The sequence below is a fragment of the Hordeum vulgare genome, chromosome 6H (genome assembly GCF_904849725.1).
Source record: "Hordeum vulgare subsp. vulgare chromosome 6H, MorexV3_pseudomolecules_assembly, whole genome shotgun sequence".
In the NCBI taxonomy this organism is placed as follows: domain Eukaryota; kingdom Viridiplantae; phylum Streptophyta; class Magnoliopsida; order Poales; family Poaceae; genus Hordeum; species Hordeum vulgare.
In genome coordinates this window covers 2,996,210-3,014,558 of record NC_058523.1, presented here as the reverse complement: position 1 = coordinate 3,014,558, position 18,349 = coordinate 2,996,210, and the positions used below count along the sequence as shown (strand labels likewise).

General features: G+C 39.5%; 4 long non-coding RNA genes across 4 annotated transcripts; all 4 read left to right on the top strand.

Moving 5' to 3' along the window:
* Nucleotides 1–2,933: 2,933 nt before the first annotated feature.
* On the top strand, nt 2,934–3,585 carry LOC123404497. The gene is made up of 2 exons (XR_006611817.1): nt 2,934–3,016; nt 3,223–3,585. It is a non-coding gene; the product is annotated as an uncharacterized LOC123404497 (long non-coding RNA).
* A 2,565-nt stretch (nt 3,586–6,150) lies between these two features.
* Nucleotides 6,151–6,839, top strand: LOC123404447. The gene is made up of 2 exons (XR_006611794.1): nt 6,151–6,357; nt 6,561–6,839. It is a non-coding gene; the product is annotated as an uncharacterized LOC123404447 (long non-coding RNA).
* A 4,933-nt stretch (nt 6,840–11,772) lies between these two features.
* Nucleotides 11,773–12,423, top strand: LOC123404464. Its single transcript, XR_006611796.1, has 2 exons — nt 11,773–11,855; nt 12,061–12,423. It is a non-coding gene; the product is annotated as an uncharacterized LOC123404464 (long non-coding RNA).
* A 2,946-nt stretch (nt 12,424–15,369) lies between these two features.
* Nucleotides 15,370–16,058, top strand: LOC123404169. The gene is made up of 2 exons (XR_006611676.1): nt 15,370–15,576; nt 15,780–16,058. It is a non-coding gene; the product is annotated as an uncharacterized LOC123404169 (long non-coding RNA).
* The last annotated feature ends 2,291 nt before the right edge of the window (nt 16,059–18,349 follow it).

Genomic DNA, 18,349 nt, shown 5'->3' with positions numbered 1-18,349 from the left:
ATGTCACGAGGGTTTCCGAAGTGGTCCGGAAACGAAGATTCATATATAGGATGACCTCATTTGATTACCGGAAGGTTTTTCGGAGTTACCGGGAATGTACCGGGAATGACGAATGGGTTCCGGGAGTTCACCGGGGGGGCAACCCACCCCGGGGAAGCCCATAGGCCATAAGGGTGGCGCACCAGCCCTTAGTGGGCTGGTGGGACAGCCCAAAAGGGCCCTATGCGCCATAGAGATAAAAATCAAAGAGAAAGGAAAAAAAGGGAGGTGGGAAGGAAGGGAAGGACTCCCACCCACCAAACCAAGTCCAACTCGGTTTGGGGGGGGGGGAGTCCTCCCCCCTTGGACTCGGCCGACCCCCTTGGGGCTCCTTGAGCCCCAAGGCAAGGTCCCCTCCCTCCCACCTATATATACGGAGGTTTTGGGGCTGATTTGAGACGACTTTTCCACGGCAGCCCGACCACATACCTTCACGGTTTTTCCTCTAGATCGCGTTTCTGTGGAGCTCGGGCGGAGCCCTGCTGAGACAAGGTCATCACCAACCTCCGGAGCGCCGTCACGCTGCCGGAGAACTCTTCTACCTCTCCGTCTCTCTTGCTGGATCAAGAAGGCCGAGATCATCGTCGAGCTGTACGTGTGCTGAACGCGGAGGTGCCGTCCGTTCGGTACTAGATCGTGGGACTGATCGTGGGATTGTTCGCGGGGCGGATCGAGGGACGTGAGGACGTTCCACTACATCAACCGCGTTCACTAACACTTCTGCTGTATGATCTACAAGGGTACGTAGATCACTCATCCCCTCTCGTAGATGGACATCACCATGATAAGTCTTCGTGCGCGTAGGAAATTTTTTTTTCCCATGCGACGTTCCCCAACAGTTTCGCCATCACAAGGCATGTCCATTATCTAGGACGATGTCTAGTGTCACAAAAGATGTCCGTGTCACAAAAAATGTTCAGCGGGTTAGATAATTGATTAAAAAATGTCGTGGTTGTGTTGAGAATGTAGTACCTTATAAATTCTGCAATGGTAAAGTTCACAACATGTTCGAATCAAAATTTCTGGGTTTAGTGTTCGGGAACTCGTATTGATACGTCCATTTTGCATCATGTTTTCCTATTAATATTTATTATGTTTTGAATGATTCTTTCACTTTGGTGTGCAATCCCAATGCCATTTCTGTCTTATTTTGCATGATTTACACAAAGAAAGAAATTACCACCAACTGGAAATCTGGATCGAAAAAGGCTATAGAAGAGTTGGATATTTCAAGAACACCAAATGACCTAAAAGTTGACGAAGAAATATTCTGGAAATAGAGAAAGGATGCCGCCCGGTCGGGAACATTTTGTGTTTTATCATTATCTAGATTTCCGTGACTATGATTGACATGAATACTTTGTAGTATGAGATGCGTATGCACATGGCACTGATGTTGCCGACCACAGAAGACCATGGTGGAGAAGCGGCTCGAAGCCAAGGACCAGAAGATCTGGCAGTTTGGGAGTACCTCAGGACTTCGATATCAACTCCAATCACTACATGAAGACCGCATCACTATGCATATGGTTCATTGGTTCTGTAGCTTATTTTGTTCAGCTTGTTGTGTTCTGTTTAGAGATCTCCCTGAAAAGAGTAGACTTGTGCCTTCTCTAGCTGTGCTGCAAAGAAAGGGTGATTTAATCTCCATGTGCGTGCTTTAAGTCTCTACCTATGTAGTGTTTCTAGCAATTTTTGGATTCGTGTTCAGAGCGATGGATATGAACTGGATGCATACTATGTGTATGTACATATGAATAATACCGGATGCACATTCTATGCATGAAATGTATTGTGTACATCATAGTACATTGCAGTTTTTTTAATTAAAAAATTTCTAGCAGTGTCGGGCAGAGCATACTATTTGCTAGTGGTGCATCTTGCTTCGGTGTAAACTTGCCCGGGTGCATCCTTTAATAGGGTTGGGTGCTAGTTAATGTCCCCCGCTACTCACTAGTTAGCACTGGGTGCCCGCCATTGGTAGCCTTTTATCAGTGGCGGGTTGGCCTGGGTCCATGCTAGGCATACTTGCAGTAGTGGTTGTTGCCAGGCATTGTCTAGTGTGAGTCGAGAATTCCTTGAGGCATCAAAGATAAATTAATCATACCCTCATCATCTCATCTTTCCATTTAACCTAATCTCTCAAAGTGAAAAATTGTGACCATCCAATTTAACACATATTTGGCTGGTGATCCACATCACTTTCCTCAAAATAATAAGGTCAAACACCTACTTCCACCTTAGGAAATACCATCGATCTTGCACGTTGCTAAGATTTTGCTTTCACTGCCATCCACGCGTCAGCGCGGCAGCCATCGAATCTAACAAGGACTTATCTCTACCCAACTTAATTGTCCCAAGCTCATTTTGGGTTCTCCAAGAGGTAACAAAACATCTCGCTAACTTATACCAGCATGGGTGACAAATCATTGTTAGTGTGGACCCCTGAATAGCCGTATGAAATTCATTCCATGTTACTTGTCCCTAGCTAGAACTAATAGATGAGTAGCATCTCGGAAAATTTACCTTATGAATTAGAACCAAGCTGTAATTTTGAAAACGTGCTACGGATAAGTTTTCAGATTAAAAAAATAGTACAATTTGGAAAAACTTCCAAAAGTGGAATGGTGATAAACCCTAATAATGGATAGTAGTTATCAATTGGCATATATTTTTATCCATATCAAGCACGAAGATTTGTACAAAAAACCTATTTATGGAAAGGTATAATAGCATGCTTATTATATAAGTTGTTCCTTATACTATTTTACAATGGGATGGGATCTCCCTCGCTCTATCCCTCTCTATATATACATGATTATATGAGTGTGTAAAAATCATCTGGTAGATCTCTTGAAACAAGTGTCCCTATAGCGTCGCATTATCAAGATGGACAAGTACCCAACCCCCATCCATGCAAGAGTCCTACTGCAGGCTCTACTTCTTCTTCTCATATGTCATGCTACTACTACACAATGTAAGTAGGGGATTTTAAATAGTTAGTTCTACTTTTGATAATCTTTAGTATTTACAGTAAGTATACCATGTAATATTTTTTTCTTGAAGTAGGTATTTTGCTATTACATAACGACAAATTATTTTTATTCATTTTTCCCATGTGGTGGTTGTTATTGATCAATCCAAAATCATACTAATGTGCATTGTTTGTTTGTTATACCATAGGTCGAATCATCGATGGCATCGATAAGGAGAAGATCAATTTACATGGGTTGTGTGTCATAGACAAACCAGTCCTTGGTGACTACTGTTGCAAAGTTACGCATGAGTGTTACATAGACCTTCCGACGTGCCTTCAGGAGTGCAACAAACCTGCACGCGTGGCGGCGATGGCAACCCCTCCTACACCTACCGTATTCAGGACAAATGGAATTTGATTGGATAATAATGTGCGATGTACGAAAAATATTTGAAATAAAAAGAAGTATCACTGTTTTTGTTATATTTGTCATATTGCAATTTAATTTTGGGCAGCTGTAGTGAGTAGGGATCTTCGGGATAACAATATACTATTCTTCTTTTTCATTGGATGAGAAAATGACCACCTGGGAGCATGCAGAATTTTCATTACTCATGTGAGGACATAATTCTGGAAAATAGGTTAGAAATTGTGAAGCCTACTTTACTGTATTGTGGATGCATTTATTAGTTTGAATTATATAAATATTTCCTTTAAGAAACTAAAGATTGCATGTACTATCTATCAATATCTTGATACTTACCAATATAAAAATACTCAAAGGGGCAGATCCAATTAATCTCGACCACCAAACCAGGTCAATTCAATGACCACGAGAGTGATCCAATCATGAGCGCTCAACTTGTTTAGCATGCATTAAAATATTATTCGAAATATTCACATTGACATAGTTTATAAAATTAATGCGTAAATAATATTCTCCCTAAAATATGTGAGCAATTAATATACTGTCGAATATCATGTCCAATTCATGTACATACCGAGTTTGGTACAACTATATATTATGGTTAATTCGCTTTGATATTGTAGAGATAAAGCATAGAAATTATTTATTTATGTCGACTCCAAAATTCGCTTCCACGGCAACTAATACATGTACGTTTCCAATATTTTCATCGTATCAATCTAAAATATCTTCAACAATTTGTGTCAATGTTCCCGTGACAGTACAATTGCTTCTTGCATAAAAAACATTTCTTCCATCTAGACATATTTCTTTTGTAGGATTACATTTCTATTGGATGAAGAAAAACTTTGAGAAAAAAGATATAGCATCCGTCCTTGAAAATCTTGGTGCCAACTATCCAAACCGAGAAGGTTTGCACATTTGGTGGTCATTAGTACATGGATAGATGGTAACTAGGATGATCATTGGAATCATGCATAACCAGATTCCGATAATTTCACTATGAAATCTGCTCTGCTCAGTTACAAATAATTGATGACGGTCATACATCACCAAGTGTTTTCCTCCCTAGGAAGCACACTCGACAACTTTGGTGACGCTCTCACGTGAAATTCAACAATGTTTCGGCATCACAAGGCATGTCCATTATCTAGGATGATGTCTACTGTCACAAAAGATGTCCGTGTCACAAAAAATGTTCAGCGGGTTAGATAATTGATTAAAAAATGCCGTGGTTGTGTTCAGAATGTAGTACCTTATAAATTCTGCAATGGTAAAGTTCATAACATGTTCGAATCAAAATTTCTGGGTTTAGTGTTCGGAGTCTCGTATTGATACGTCCATTTTGCATCATGTTTTCCTATTAATATTTATTATGTTTTGAATGATTCTTTCACTTTAGTGTGCAATCCCAATGCCATTTCTGTCTTATTTTGCATGATTTACACAAAGAAAGAAATTACCAGCAACTGGAAATCTGGATGGAAAAAGGCTATACAAGAGTTGGATATTTCGAGAACACCAAATGACCTAAAAGTTGACGAAGAAATATTCTGGAAATAGAGAAAGGATGCCGCCCGGTCGGGAACATTTTGTGTTTTATCATTATCTACATTTCCGTGACTATGATTGACATGAATACTTTGTAGTATGAGATGCGTATGCACATGGCACTGATGTTGCCGACCACAGAAGACCATGGTGGAGAAGCGGCTCGAAGCCAAGGACCAGAAGATCTGGCAGTTTGGGAGTACCTCAGGACTTCGATATTCTAGCAGTGTCGGACACAGCATACTATTTGCTAGTGATGCATCTTGCTTCGGTGTAAACTTGCCCGGGTGCATCCTTTAATAGCGTTGGGTGCTAGTTAATGTCCCCCGCTACTCACTAGTTAGGACTGGGTGCCCGCCATTGGTAGCCTTTTATCGGTGGCGGGTTGGCCTGGGTCCCTGCTAGGCATTCTTGCAGTAGTGGTTGTTGCGAGGCATTGTCTAGTGTGAGTCGAGAATTCCTTGAGGCATCAAAGATAAATTAATCATATCCTCATCATCTCATCTTGCCATTTAACCTAATATCTCAAAGTGAAAAAGAGTGACCATCCAATTCAACACATATTTGGTTGGTGATCCGGATCACTTTCCTCAAAAGAATAAGGTCAAACACCTACTTCCACCTTAGGAAATACCATCGATCTTGCACGTTGCTCAGATTTTCCTTTCGCTACCATCCACGCATCAGCGCGGCAGCCATCGAATCTAACAAGGACTAATCTCTACACAACTTAATTGTCCCAAGCTCATTCTGGGTTCTCCAAGAGGTAACAAAACATCTCGCTAACTTATACCAGCATGGGTGCCTAATCATTGTCAGTGTGTACCCCTGAATAGCCGTCTAAAATTGATTCCATGTTACTTGTCCCTAGCTAGAACGAATATATGAGTAGCATCTCGGAAAATCTACCTTATCAATTAGAACCAAGCTGTAATTTTGAAAACGTGCTACGGATAATTTAGCAGATTAAAAAAAATAGTACAATTTGGAAAAACTTCTAAAAGTGGAATGGTGATAATCCAACTAATAATAGATAGTATTTATCAATTGGCATCTATTTTTATCCATATCAAGCACGAAGATTTGTACAAAAAACCTATTTATGGAAAGGTATAATAGCATGCTTATTATACAAATTGTTCCTTATACTATTTTACAATGGGATGGGATCTCTCTGGCTCTATCCCTCTCTATATATACATGATTATATGAGTGTGTAAAAATCATCTTGTAGATCTCTTGAAACAAGTGTCCCAATAGCGTCGTATTATCAAGATGGACAAGTACCCAACTCCCATCCGTGCAAGAGTCCTACTGCAAGCTCTACTTCTTCTTCTCATATGTCATGCTACTACTACACAATGTAAGCAGGGGATTTTAAAACTAGTTCTACTTTTAATAATCTTTAGTATTTACAGTAAGTATACCATGTAATATTTTTTCTTGAAGTAGGTATTTTTCTATTACATAACGACAAATTATTTTTATTGATTTTTCCCATGTGGTGGTTGTTATTGATCAATCCAAAATCATACTAATGTGCATTGTTTGTTTGTTATACCATAGGTCGAATCATCGATGGCATCGATAAGGAGAAGATCAATTTACATGGGTTGTGTGTCATAGACAAACCAGTCATTGGTGACTACTGTTGCAAAGTTACGCATGAGTGTTACATAGACCTTCCGACGTGCCTTCAGGAGTGCAACAAACCTGCAGGCGTGGTGGCAAGGGCAACCCCTCCTTCACCTACCGTATTCAGGACAAATGGAATTTGATTGGCTAATAATATGCGATGTACGAAAAATATTTGAAATAAAAAGAAGTATCTCTGTTTTTGTTATATTTGTCATATTGCAATTTAATTTCGGACAGCTGTAGTGAGTAGGGATCTTCGGGATAACAATATACTATTCTTCTTTTTCACTGGATGAGAAAATGACCACCTGGGAGCATGCAGAATTTCATTACTCATGTGAGGACATAATTCGGGAAAATAGGTTAGAAATTGTGAAGCCTACTTTACTATATTGTGGAAGCATTTATTAGTTTTGAATTATATAAATATTTCCTTTAAGAAACTAAAGCTTGCATGTACTATCTATCAATATCTTGATACGTACCAATATAAAAATACTCAAAGGGGCAGATCCAATTAATCTCGACCACCAAACCAGGTCAATTCAATGAACACGAGAGTGATCCAATCATGAGCGCTCAACTTGTTTAGCATGCATTAAAATATTATTCCAAATATTCACATTGACATAGTTTATAAAATTAATGCGTAAATAATATTCTACATAAAATATGTGAGCAATTAATATACTGCCGAATATCATGTCCAATTTATGTACATACCGAGTTTGGTACAGCTATTAAGGTTAATTCGCTTTGATATTGTAGAGATAAAGCATAGAAATTATTTATTTATGTCGACTCCAAAATTCGCTTCCACGGCAACTAATACATGTACGTTTCCAATATTTTCATCGTATCAATCTAAAATATCTTCAACAATTTGTGTCAATGTTCCCGTGACAGTACAATTGCTTCTTGCATAAAAAACATTTCTTCCATCTAGACATATTTCTTTTGTAGGATTACATTTCTATTGGATGAAGAAAAACTTTGAGAAAAAAGATATAGCATCCGTCCTTGAAAATCTTGGTGCCAACTATCCAAACCGAGAAGGTTTGCACATTTGGTGGTCATTAGTACATGGATAGATGGTAACTAGGATGATCATTGGAATCATGCATAACCAGATTCCGATAATTTCACTATGAAATCTGCTCTGCTCAGTTACAAATAATTGATGACGGTCATACATCACCAAGTGTTTTCCTCCCTAGGAAGCGCACTCGACAACTTTGGTGACGCTCTCACGTGAAATTCAACAATGTTTCTGTTGGAATTATGCCCTAGAGGCAATAATAAACATAGTTATTATTATAATTCCTGTATCACGATAATCGTTTATTATCCATGCTATATTGAATGAAGACTCATTTACATGTGTGGACACATAGACAAAACACCATCCCTAGCAAGCCTCTAGTTGGCTAGCCAGTTGATCGAAGATAGTCAGTGTCTTCTGATTATGAACAAGGTGTTGTTGCTTGATAACTGGATCACGTCATTAGGAGAATCACGTGATGGACTAGACCCAAACTAATAGACGTAGCATGTTGATCGTGTCATTTTGTTGCTACTGTTTTCTGCGTGTCAAGTATTTATTCCTATGACCATGAGATCATATAACTCACTGACACCGGAGGAATGCTTTGTGTGTATCAAAAGTCGCAACGTAACTGGGTGACTATAAAGATGCTCTACAGGTATCTCCGAAGGTGTTAGTTGAGTTAGTATGGATCAAGACTGGGATTTATCACTCCGTGTGACGGAGAGGTATCTCGGGGCCCACTCGGTAATACAACATCACACACAAGCCTTGCAAGCAATGTAACTTAGTGTAAGTTACGGGATCTTGTATTACGGAACGAGTAAAGAGACTTGCCGGTAAACGAGATTGAAATAGGTATACGGATACTGACGATCGAATCTCGGGCAAGTAACATACCGAAGGACAAAGGGAATGACATACGGGATTATATGAATCCTTGGCACTAAGGTTCAAACGATAAGATCTTCATAGAATATGTAGGATCCAATATGGGCATCCAGGTCCCGCTATTGGATATTGACCGAGGAGTCTCTCGGGTCATGTCTACATAGTTCTCGAACCCGCAGGGTCTGCACACTTAAGGTTCGACGTTGTTTTATGCGTATTTGAGTTATATAGTTGGTTACCGAATGTTGTTTGGAGTCCCGTATGAGATCACGGATGTCACGAGGGTTTCCGGAGTGGTCCGGAAACGAAGATTGATATATAGGATGACCTCATTTGATTACCGGAAGGTTTTTCGGAGTTACCGGGATGTACCGGGAATGACGAATGGGTTCCGGGAGTTCACCGGGGGGGCAACCCACCCCGGGGAAGCCCATAGGCCATAAGGGTGGCGCACCAGCCCTTAGTGGGCTGGTGGGACAGCCCAAAAGGGCCCTATGCGCCATAGAGATAAAAATCAAAGAGAAAGGAAAAAAAAGGGAGGTGGGAAGGAAGGGAAGGACTCCCACCCACCAAACCAAGTCCAACTCGGTTTGGGGGGGGAGTCCTCCCCCCTTGGACTCGGCCGACCCCCTTGGGGCTCCTTGAGCCCCAAGGCAAGGTCCCCTCCCTCCCACCTATATATACGGAGGTTTAGGGGCTGATTTGAGACGACTTTTCCACGGCAGCCCGACCACATACCTCCACGGTTTTTCCTCTAGATCGCGTTTCTGCGGAGCTCGGGCGGAGCCCTGCTGAGACAAGGTCATCACCAACCTCCGGAGCGCCGTCACTCTGCCGGAGAACTCTTCTACCTCTCCGTCTCTCTTGCTGGATCAAGAAGGCCGAGATCATCGTCGAGCTGTACGTGTGCTGAACGCGGAGGTGCCGTCCGTTCGGTACTAGATCGTGGGACTGATCGCGGGATTGTTCGCGGGGCGGATCGAGGGACGTGAGGACGTTCCACTACATCAACCGCGTTCACTAACGCTTCTGCTGTATGATCTACAAGGGTACGTAGATCACTCATCCCCTCTCGTAGATGGACATTACCATGATAGGTCTTCGTGCGCGTAGGAATTATTTTTTCCCATGCGACGTTCCCCAACAGTTTCGCCATCACAAGGCATGTCCATTATCTAGGACGATGTCTAGTGTCACAAAAGATGTCCGTGTCACAAAAAATGTTCAGCGGGTTAGATAATTGATTAAAAAATGCCGTGGTTGTGTTCAGAATGTAGTACCTTATAAATTCTGCAATGGTAAAGTTCACAACATGTTCGAATCCAAATTTCTGGGTTTAGTGTTCGGAGTCTCGTATTGATACGTCCATTTTGCATCATGTTTTCCTATTAATATTTATTATGTTTTGAATGATTCTTTCACTTTAGTGTGCAATCCCAATGCCATTTCTGTCTTATTTTGCATGATTTACACAAAGAAAGAAATTACCACCAACTGGAAATCTGGATCGAAAAAGGCTATACAAGAGTTGGATATTTCGAGAACACCAAATGACCTAAAAGTTGACGAAGAAATATTCTGGAAATAGAGAAAGGATGCCGCCCGGTCGGGAACATTTTGTGTTTTATCATTATCTAGATTTCCGTGACTATGATTGACATGAATACTTTGTAGTATGAGATGCGTATGCACATGGCACTGATGTTGCCGACCACAGAAGACCATGGTGGAGAAGCGGCTCGAAGCCAAGGACCAGAAGATCTGGCAGTTTGGGAGTACCTCAGGACTTCGATATCAACTCCAATCACTACATGAAGACCGCATCACTATGCATATGGTTCATTGGTTCTGTAGCTTATTTTGTTCAGCTTGTTGTGTTCTGTTTAGAGATCTCCCTGAAAAGAGTAGACTTGTGCCTTCTCTAGCTGTGCTGCAAAGAAAGGGTGATTTAATCTCCATGTGCGTGCTTTAAGTCTCTACCTATGTAGTGTTTCTAGCAATTTTTGGATTCGTGTTCAGAGCGATGGATATGAACTGGATGCATACTATGTGTATGTACATATGAATAATACCGGATGCACATTCTATGCATGAAATGTATTGTGTACATCATAGTACATTGCAGTTTTTTTAATTAAAAAATTTCTAGCAGTGTCGGGCAGAGCATACTATTTGCTAGTGGTGCATCTTGCTTCGGTGTAAACTTGCCCGGGTGCATCCTTTAATAGGGTTGGGTGCTAGTTAATGTCCCCCGCTACTCACTAGTTAGCACTGGGTGCCCGCCATTGGTAGCCTTTTATCAGTGGCGGGTTGGCCTGGGTCCATGCTAGGCATACTTGCAGTAGTGGTTGTTGCCAGGCATAGTCTAGTGTGAGTCGAGAATTCCTTGAGGCATCAAAGATAAATTAATCATACCCTCATCATCTCATCTTTCCATTTAACCTAATCTCTCAAAGTGAAAAATTGTGACCATCCAATTTAACACATATTTGGCTGGTGATCCACATCACTTTCCTCAAAATAATAAGGTCAAACACCTACTTCCACCTTAGGAAATACCATCGATCTTGCACGTTGCTAAGATTTTGCTTTCACTGCCATCCACGCGTCAGCGCGGCAGCCATCGAATCTAACAAGGACTTATCTCTACCCAACTTAATTGTCCCAAGCTCATTTTGGGTTCTCCAAGAGGTAACAAAACATCTCGCTAACTTATACCAGCATGGGTGACAAATCATTGTTAGTGTGGACCCCTGAATAGCCGTATGAAATTCATTCCATGTTACTTGTCCCTAGCTAGAACTAATAGATGAGTAGCATCTCGGAAAATTTACCTTATGAATTAGAACCAAGCTGTAATTTTGAAAACGTGCTACGGATAAGTTTTCAGATTAAAAAAATAGTACAATTTGGAAAAACTTCCAAAAGTGGAATGGTGATAAACCAACTAATAATAGATAGTAGTTATCAATTGGCATATATTTTTATCCATATCAAGCACGAAGATTTGTACAAAAAACCTATTTATGGAAAGGTATAATAGCATGCTTATTATATAAGTTGTTCCTTATACTATTTTACAATGGGATGGGATCTCCCTCGCTCTATCCCTCTCTATATATACATGATTATATGAGTGTGTAAAAATCATCTGGTAGATCTCTTGAAACAAGTGTCCCTATAGCGTCGCATTATCAAGATGGACAAGTACCCAACCCCCATCCATGCAAGAGTCCTACTGCAGGCTCTACTTCTTCTTCTCATATGTCATGCTACTACTACACAATGTAAGTAGGGGATTTTAAATAGTTAGTTCTACTTTTGATAATCTTTAGTATTTACAGTAAGTATACCATGTAATATTTTTTCTTGAAGTAGGTATTTTGCTATTACATAACGACAAATTATTTTTATTCATTTTTCCCATGTGGTGGTTGTTATTGATCAATCCAAAATCATACTAATGTGCATTGTTTGTTTGTTATACCATAGGTCGAATCATCGATGGCATCGATAAGGAGAAGATCAATTTACATGGGTTGTGTGTCATAGACAAACCAGTCCTTGGTGACTACTGTTGCAAAGTTACGCATGAGTGTTACATAGACCTTCCGACGTGCCTTCAGGAGTGCAACAAACCTGCACGCGTGGCGGCGATGGCAACCCCTCCTACACCTACCGTATTCAGGACAAATGGAATTTGATTGGATAATAATGTGCGATGTACGAAAAATATTTGAAATAAAAAGAAGTATCACTGTTTTTGTTATATTTGTCATATTGCAATTTAATTTTGGGCAGCTGTAGTGAGTAGGGATCTTCGGGATAACAATATACTATTCTTCTTTTTCATTGGATGAGAAAATGACCACCTGGGAGCATGCAGAATTTTCATTACTCATGTGAGGACATAATTCTGGAAAATAGGTTAGAAATTGTGAGGCCTACTTTACTGTATTGTGGATGCATTTATTAGTTTGAATTATATAAATATTTCCTTTAAGAAACTAAAGATTGCATGTACTATCTATCAATATCTTGATACTTACCAATATAAAAATACTCAAAGGGGCAGATCCAATTAATCTCGACCACCAAACCAGGTCAATTCAATGACCACGAGAGTGATCCAATCATGAGCGCTCAACTTGTTTAGCATGCATTAAAATATTATTCGAAATATTCACATTGACATAGTTTATAAAATTAATGCGTAAATAATATTCTCCCTAAAATATGTGAGCAATTAATATACTGTCGAATATCATGTCCAATTCATGTACATACCGAGTTTGGTACAACTATATATTATGGTTAATTCGCTTTGATATTGTAGAGATAAAGCATAGAAATTATTTATTTATGTCGACTCCAAAATTCGCTTCCACGGCAACTAATACATGTACGTTTCCAATATTTTCATCGTATCAATCTAAAATATCTTCAACAATTTGTGTCAATGTTCCCGTGACAGTACAATTGCTTCTTGCATAAAAAACATTTCTTCCATCTAGACATATTTCTTTTGTAGGATTACATTTCTATTGGATGAAGAAAAACTTTGAGAAAAAAGATATAGCATCCGTCCTTGAAAATCTTGGTGCCAACTATCCAAACCGAGAAGGTTTGCACATTTGGTGGTCATTAGTACATGGATAGATGGTAACTAGGATGATCATTGGAATCATGCATAACCAGATTCCGATAATTTCACTATGAAATCTGCTCTGCTCAGTTACAAATAATTGATGACGGTCATACATCACCAAGTGTTTTCCTCCCTAGGAAGCGCACTCGACAACTTTGGTGACGCTCTCACGTGAAATTCAACAATGTTTCGGCATCACAAGGCATGTCCATTATCTAGGATGATGTCTACTGTCACAAAAGATGTCCGTGTCACAAAAAATGTTCAGCGGGTTAGATAATTGATTAAAAAATGCCGTGGTTGTGTTCAGAATGTAGTACCTTATAAATTCTGCAATGGTAAAGTTCATAACATGTTCGAATCAAAATTTCTGGGTTTAGTGTTCGGAGTCTCGTATTGATACGTCCATTTTGCATCATGTTTTCCTATTAATATTTATTATGTTTTGAATGATTCTTTCACTTTAGTGTGCAATCCCAATGCCATTTCTGTCTTATTTTGCATGATTTACACAAAGAAAGAAATTACCAGCAACTGGAAATCTGGATCGAAAAAGGCTATACAAGAGTTGGATATTTCGAGAACACCAAATGACCTAAAAGTTGACCAAGAAATATTCTGGAAATAGAGAAAGGATGCCGCCCGGTCGGGAACATTTTGTGTTTTATCATTATCTAGATTTCCGTGACTATGATTGACATGAATACTTTGTAGTATGAGATGCGTATGCACATGGCACTGATGTTGCCGACCACAGAAGACCATGGTGGAGAAGCGGCTCGAAGCCAAGGACCAGAAGATCTGGCAGTTTGGGAGTACCTCAGGACTTCGATATCAACTCCAGTCACTACATGAAGACCGCATCACTATGCATATGGTTCATTGGTTCTGTAGCTTATTTTGTTCAGCTTGTTGTGTTCTGTTTAGAGATCTCCCTGAAAAGAGTAGACTTGTGCCTTCTCTAGCTGTGCTGCAAAGAAAGGGTGATTTAATCTCCATGTGCGTGCTTTAAGTCTCTACCTATGTAGTGTTTCTAGCAATTTTTGGATTCGTGTTCAGAGCGATGGATATGAACTGGATGCATACTATGTGTATGTACATATGAATAATACATACTATGTGTATGTACATATGAATAATACCGGATGCAAATTCTATGCATGAAATGTACTGTGTACCTCATAGTAAATTGCAGTTTTTTTAATAAAAAAAAAATTCTAGCAGTGTCGGGCACAGCATACTATTTGCTAGTGGTGCATCTTGCTTCGGTGTAAACTTGCCCGGGTGCATCCTTTAATAGCGTTGGGTGCTAGTTAATGTCCCCCGCTACTCACTAGTTAGGACTGGGTGCCCGCCATTGGTAGCCTTTTATCGGTGGCGGGTTGGCCTGGGTCCCTGCTAGGCATTCTTGCAGTAGTGGTTGTTGCGAGGCATTGTCTAGTGTGAGTCGAGAATTCCTTGAGGCATCAAAGATAAATTAATCATATCCTCATCATCTCATCTTGCCATTTAACCTAATATCTCAAAGTGAAAAAGAGTGACCATCCAATTCAACACATATTTGGTTGGTGATCCGGATCACTTTCCTCAAAAGAATAAGGTCAAACACCTACTTCCACCTTAGGAAATACCATCGATCTTGCACGTTGCTCAGATTTTCCTTTCGCTACCATCCACGCATCAGCGCGGCAGCCATCGAATCTAACAAGGACTAATCTCTACACAACTTAATTGTCCCAAGCTCATTCTGGGTTCTCCAAGAGGTAACAAAACATCTCGCTAACTTATACCAGCATGGGTGCCTAATCATTGTCAGTGTGTACCCCTGAATAGCCGTCTAAAATTGATTCCATGTTACTTGTCCCTAGCTAGAACGAATATATGAGTAGCATCTCGGAAAATCTACCTTATCAATTAGAACCAAGCTGTAATTTTGAAAACGTGCTACGGATAATTTAGCAGATTAAAAAAAATAGTACAATTTGGAAAAACTTCTAAAAGTGGAATGGTGATAATCCAACTAATAATAGATAGTATTTATCAATTGGCATCTATTTTTATCCATATCAAGCACGAAGATTTGTACAAAAAACCTATTTATGGAAAGGTATAATAGCATGCTTATTATACAAATTGTTCCTTATACTATTTTACAATGGGATGGGATCTCTCTGGCTCTATCCCTCTCTATATATACATGATTATATGAGTGTGTAAAAATCATCTTGTAGATCTCTTGAAACAAGTGTCCCAATAGCGTCGTATTATCAAGATGGACAAGTACCCAACTCCCATCCGTGCAAGAGTCCTACTGCAAGCTCTACTTCTTCTTCTCATATGTCATGCTACTACTACACAATGTAAGCAGGGGATTTTAAAACTAGTTCTACTTTTAATAATCTTTAGTATTTACAGTAAGTATACCATGTAATATTTTTTCTTGAAGTAGGTATTTTTCTATTACATAACGATAAATTATTTTTATTGATTTTTCCCATGTGGTGGTTGTTATTGATCAATCCAAAATCATACTAATGTGCATTGTTTGTTTGTTATACCATAGGTCGAATCATCGATGGCATCGATAAGGAGAAGATCAATTTACATGGGTTGTGTGTCATAGACAAACCAGTCCTTGGTGACTACTGTTGCAAAGTTACGCATGAGTGTTACATAGACCTTCCGACGTGCCTTCAGGAGTGCAACAAACCTGCAGGCGTGGTGGCAAGGGCAACCCCTCCTTCACCTACCGTATTCAGGACAAATGGAATTTGATTGGCTAATAATATGCGATGTACGAAAAATATTTGAAATAAAAAGAAGTATCTCTGTTTTTGTTATATTTGTCATATTGCAATTTAATTTCGGACAGCTGTAGTGAGTAGGGATCTTCGGGATAACAATATACTATTCTTCTTTTTCACTGGATGAGAAAATGACCACCTGGGAGCATGCAGAATTTCATTACTCATGTGAGGACATAATTCGGGAAAATAGGTTAGAAATTGTGAAGCCTACTTTACTATATTGTGGAAGCATTTATTAGTTTTGAATTATATAAATATTTCCTTTAAGAAACTAAAGCTTGCATGTACTATCTATCAATATCTTGATACGTACCAATATAAAAATACTCAAAGGGGCAGATCCAATTAATCTCGACCACCAAACCAGGTCAATTCAATGAACACGAGAGTGATCCAATCATGAGCGCTCAACTTGTTTAGCATGCATTAAAATATTATTCCAAATATTCACATTGACATAGTTTATAAAATTAATGCGTAAATAATATTCTACATAAAATATGTGAGCAATTAATATACTGCCGAATATCATGTCCAATTTATGTACATACCGAGTTTGGTACAGCTATTAAGGTTAATTCGCTTTGATATTGTAGAGATAAAGCATAGAAATTATTTATTTATGTCGACTCCAAAATTCGCTTCCACGGCAACTAATACATGTACGTTTCCAATATTTTCATCGTATCAATCTAAAATATCTTCAACAATTTGTGTCAATGTTCCCGTGACAGTACAATTGCTTCTTGCATAAAAAACATTTCTTCCATCTAGACATATTTCTTTTGTAGGATTACATTTCTATTGGATGAAGAAAAACTTTGAGAAAAAAGATATAGCATCCGTCCTTGAAAATCTTGGTGCCAACTATCCAAACCGAGAAGGTTTGCACATTTGGTGGTCATTAGTACATGGATAGATGGTAACTAGGATGATCATTGGAATCATGCATAACCAGATTCCGATAATTTCACTATGAAATCTGCTCTGCTCAGTTACAAATAATTGATGACGGTCATACATCACCAAGTGTTTTCCTCCCTAGGAAGCGCACTCGACAACTTTGGTGACGCTCTCACGTGAAATTCAACAATGTTTCGGCATCACAAGGCATGTCCATTATCTAGGATGATGTCTACTGTCACAAAAGATGTCCGTGTCACAAAAAATGTTCAGCGGGTTAGATAATTGATTAAAAAATGCCGTGGTTGTGTTCAGAATGTAGTACCTTATAAATTCTGCAATGGTAAAGTTCATAACATGTTCGAATCAAAATTTCTGGGTTTAGTGTTCGGAGTCTCGTATTGATACGTCCATTTTGCATCATGTTTTCCTATTAATATTTATTATGTTTTGAATGATTCTTTCACTTTAGTGTGCAATCCCAATGCCATTTCTGTCTTATTTTGCATGATTTACACAAAGAAAGAAATTACCAGCAACTGGAAATCTGGATCGAAAAAGGCTATACAAGAGTTGGATATTTCGAGAACACCAAATGACCTAAAAGTTGACCAAGAAATATTCTGGAAATAGAGAAAGGATGCCGCCCGGTCGGGAACATTTTGTGTTTTATCATTATCTAGATTTCCGTGACTATGATTGACATGAATACTTTGTAGTATGAGATGCGTATGCACATGGCACTGATGTTGCCGACCACAGAAGACCATGGTGGAGAAGCGGCTCGAAGCCAAGGACCAGAAGATCTGGCAGTTTGGGAGTACCTCAGGACTTCGATATCAACTCCAGTCACTACATGAAGACCGCATCACTATGCATATGGTTCATTGGTTCTGTAGCTTATTTTGTTCAGCTTGTTGTGTTCTGTTTAGAGATCTCCCTGAAAAGAGTAGACTTGTGCCTTCTCTAGCTGTGCTGCAAAGAAAGGGTGATTTAATCTCCATGTGCGTGCTTTAAGTCTCTACCTATGTAGTGTTTCTAGCAATTTTTGGATTCGTGTTCAGAGCGATGGATATGAACTGGATGCATACTATGTGTATGTACATATGAATAATACATACTATGTGTATGTACATATGAATAATACCGGATGCAAATTCTATGCATGAAATGTACTGTGTACCTCATAGTAAATTGCAGTTTTTTTAATAAAAAAAAAATTCTAGCAGTGTCGGGCACAGCATACTATTTGCTAGTGGTGCATCTTGCTTCGGTGTAAACTTGCCCGGGTGCATCCTTTAATAGCGTTGGGTGCTAGTTAATGTCCCCCGCTACTCACTAGTTAGGACTGGGTGCCCGCCATTGGTAGCCTTTTATCGGTGGCGGGTTGGCCTGGGTCCCTGCTAGGCATTCTTGCAGTAGT